The sequence below is a fragment of the Oncorhynchus masou genome, unplaced genomic scaffold (genome assembly GCF_036934945.1).
Source record: "Oncorhynchus masou masou isolate Uvic2021 unplaced genomic scaffold, UVic_Omas_1.1 unplaced_scaffold_1089, whole genome shotgun sequence".
Classification (NCBI taxonomy): domain Eukaryota; kingdom Metazoa; phylum Chordata; class Actinopteri; order Salmoniformes; family Salmonidae; genus Oncorhynchus; species Oncorhynchus masou.
The window spans coordinates 76,236-80,305 of NW_027000607.1; positions in this window are offsets into that span (position 1 = coordinate 76,236).

The window sequence follows — 4,070 nt, forward strand, 5'->3', positions numbered from 1 at the left end:
GACCAGACAGGGTGCAAAATCCCCTCCTCCAGGCAAAAAAAGTGTCATGTGTGCCATCCTGCTCACACATCTGTCCGGGCTCTGACCGCAGCACTTCCTCTCAAAGTCAGTGGCCATCTCCTGGCAATTCAGGCAGGTGCACCAGACTGTCCTCGGTCTGTGATGTCTGGAGATCTTGGCATAGCTTACCACAAATGAAGACTCTATTACAGTACGTTCCTGTTTGGAATGTACTGTAATATCTACTATGTATAACAGATAATGGTTTACATGCAAAATGGTTGAGTGCCACACTAATACAATCAATACAAACCATCTTGATAACCAATGTAGCTAATGCAATGACCCCTTGTAGATATCAAATAAAATGCAGTAGCTAGTTGTTCTTCTATGACATCATACTCATATCAATTTGTTTGACATTGGTGCACATTTATCACTGCTTGACCACTTCACAAAGGTGTGTTCGATTTTTGTTGTTGTTACTAATTAGCTTGTTAGCCTAGCTAGGTAGCTATAGCTAAGGACTAACACAAATGTCTGGATTGGTCTGACTGTCAGTTACTGAGAGGACCTGAAAATGGGTGGACGGCACAAACCTGACCACCCCAAGGTAAGAGACTACTACTCTAAATACAGTGTAAGGACTAGGACTGATTATGTCTGTTGTTCCTGATTCTAGGTTCTGAGAGAGTGGTCAGTCTAACTCTGTTGTTCCTGATTCTAGGTTCTGAGAGAGTGGTCAGTCTAACTCTGTTGTTCCTGATTCTAGGTTCTGAGAGAGTGGTCAGTCTAACTCTGTTGTTCCTGATTCTAGGTTCTGAAAGAGTGGTCAGTCTAACTCTGTTGTTCCTGATTCTAGGTTCTGAGAGAGTGGTCAGTCTAACTCTGTTGTTCCTGATTCTAGGTTCTGAGAGAGTGGTCAGTCTAACTCTGTTGTTCCTGATTCTAGGTTCTGAGAGAGTGGTCAGTCTAACACTGTTGTTCCTGATTCTAGGTTCTGAGAGAGTGGCCAGTCTAACTCTGTTGTTCCTGATTCTAGGTTCTGAGAGAGTGGTCAGTCTAACACTGTTGTTCCTGATTCTAGGTTCTGAGAGAGTGGTCAGTCTAACTCTGTTGTTCCTGATTCTAGGTTCTGAGAGAGTGGTCAGTCTAACTCTGTTGTTCCTGATTCTAGGTTCTGAGAGAGTGGCCAGTCTAACTCTGTTGTTCCTGATTCTAGGTTCTGAGAGAGTGGCCAGTCTAACTCTGTTGTTCCTGATTCTAGGTTCCTGATTCTAGGTTCTGAGAGAGTGGTCAGTCTAACTCTGTTGTTCCTGATTCTAGGTTCCTGATTCTAGGTTCTGAGAGAGTGGTCAGTCTAACTCTGTTGTTCCTGATTCTAGGTTCTGAGAGAGTGGTCAGTCTAACTCTGTTGTTCCTGATTCTAGGTTCTGAGAGAATGGTCAGTCTAACTCTGTTGTTCCTGATTCTAGGTTCTGAGAGAGTGGTCAGTCTAACTCTGTTGTTCCTGATTCTAGGTTCTGAGAGAGTGGTCAGTCTAACTCTGCTGTTCCTGATTCTAGGTTCTGAGAGAGTGGTCAGTCTAACTCTGTTGTTCCTGATTCTAGGTTCTGAGAGAGTGGTCAGTCTAACTGTTGTTCCTGATTCTAGGTTCTGAGAGAGTGGTCAGTCTAACTCTGTTGTTCCTGATTCTAGGTTCTGAGAGAGTGGTCAGTCTAACTCTGTTGTTCCTGATTCTAGGTTCTGAGAGAGTGGTCAGTCTAACACTGTTGTTCCTGATTCTAGGTTCTGAGAGAGTGGCCAGTCTAACTCTGTTGTTCCTGATTCTAGGTTCTGAGAGAGTGGTCAGTCTAACACTGTTGTTCCTGATTCTAGGTTCTGAGAGAGTGGTCAGTCTAACTCTGTTGTTCCTGATTCTAGGTTCTGAGAGAGTGGTCAGTCTAACTCTGTTGTTCCTGATTCTAGGTTCTGAGAGAGTGGTCAGTCTAACTCTGTTGTTCCTGATTCTAGGTTCTGAGAGAGTGGTCAGTCTAACTCTGTTGTTCCTGATTCTAGGTTCTGAGAGAGTGGTCAGTCTAACTCTGTTGTTCCTGATTCTAGGTTCTGAGAGAGTGGTCAGTCTAACTCTGTTGTTCCTGATTCTAGGTTCTGAGAGAGTGGTCAGTCTAACTCTGTTGTTCCTGATTCTAGGTTCTGAGAGAGTGGCCAGTCTAACTCTGTTGTTCCTGATTCTAGGTTCTGAGAGAGTGGTCAGTCTAACTCTGTTGTTCCTGATTCTAGGTTCTGAGAGAGTGGCCAGTCTAACTCTGTTGTTCCTGATTCTAGGTTCTGAGAGAGTGGCCAGTCTAACTCTGTTGTTCCTGATTCTAGTTTCCTGATTCTAGGTTCTGAGAGAGTGGTCAGTCTAACTGTTGTTCCTGATTCTAGGTTCTGAGAGAGTGGTCAGTCTAACTCTGTTGTTCCTGATTCTAGGTTCTGAGAGAGTGGCCAGTCTAACTCTGTTGTTCCTGATTCTAGGTTCTGAGAGAGTGGTCAGTCTAACTCTGTTGTTCCTGATTCTAGGTTCTGAGAGAGTGGTCAGTCTAACTCTGTTGTTCCTGATTCTAGGTTCTGAGAGAGTGGTCAGTCTAACTCTGTTGTTCCTGATTCTAGGTTCTGAGAGAGTGGTCAGTCTAACTCTGTTGTTCCTGATTCTAGGTTCTGAGAGAGTGGTCAGTCTAACACTGTTGTTCCTGATTCTAGGTTCTGAGAGAGTGGTCAGTCTAACTCTGTTGTTCCTGATTCTAGGTTCTGAGAGAGTGGTCAGTCTAACTCTGTTGTTCCTGATTCTAGGTTCTGAGAGAGTGGTCAGTCTAACTCTGTTGTTCCTGATTCTAGGTTCTGAGAGAGTGGTCAGTCTAACTCTGTTGTTCCTGATTCTAGGTTCTGAGAGAGTGGTCAGTCTAACTCTGTTGTTCCTGATTCTAGGTTCTGAGAGAGTGGTCAGTCTAACTCTGTTGTTCCTGATTCTAGGTTCTGAGAGAGTGGCCAGTCTAACTCTGTTGTTCCTGATTCTAGGTTCTGAGAGAGTGGTCAGTCTAACTCTGTTGTTCCTGATTCTAGGTTCTGAGAGAGTGGTCAGTCTAACTCTGTTGTTCCTGATTCTAGGTTCTGAGAGAGTGGCCAGTCTAACTCTGTTTCTACTGCAGATATCATGGGAATGGACAGCCTGTAAATCATGCATCTGAGAACTGCTGGGATTTTAGAAAAATACCACAAGGCCAAGGAATATGGGGAGACTTGCAATGTAACTGCACTGCTGTTAAATAACCTCTCTAATATCTTAATGACAGTCTGAAAAAGACTGTAGTAATTTGGTAGAATGGTAATCTGATCTAGATGTAGCAGAGAAACACACCCAAGCACACACACTTCACACGTACTGTATGTATCATTCAATAGCTACTGTCAATCAATCACTTGAGTTTTGCAGTTACACAATATATTTAAAATGACTGTGTTAACATATGTTTGCTTCTTGTGCTTTAATGAAGCTGTACATACACCATGTGTAATTTCTGCTCATTCAATAAATAATTTAACCAATTGTTATGAACCCATTAACCAGCCTACGGATATTGTTACACTTGCATTGTCTATGGGTCCTCGGCTTAGTTACATGCTCTGTAACCTGAATGAATGTGTGCATTTATGTGAGAAATCAGCATTTGAGGCCTGTGTTGGATGTGCCTGTAACGTTTTTCCTCTGGTGAGAGAGAGGCGGACCAAAATGCAGCGTGGTTCGTTTTGTACATCTTTAATCAAGATGAAAATACAACGATCTACAAAACGTGACAAAACTGAAACAGTCCTATCTGGTGCCACAAACACAGACAGGAACAATCACCCACAAAACAGGCTACCTAAATATGGTTCCCAATCAGAGACATGACTAACACCTGCCTCTGATTGAAGGCAGCGTGAGATAGATTGTAGAATAGAGGGAATAGGAGTAGAGACTGAGTAGAGTTTTCAATAATATAACCAAATATGGTAGAATAGGGTAGAGTAGAAAGTAAAGTAGAATA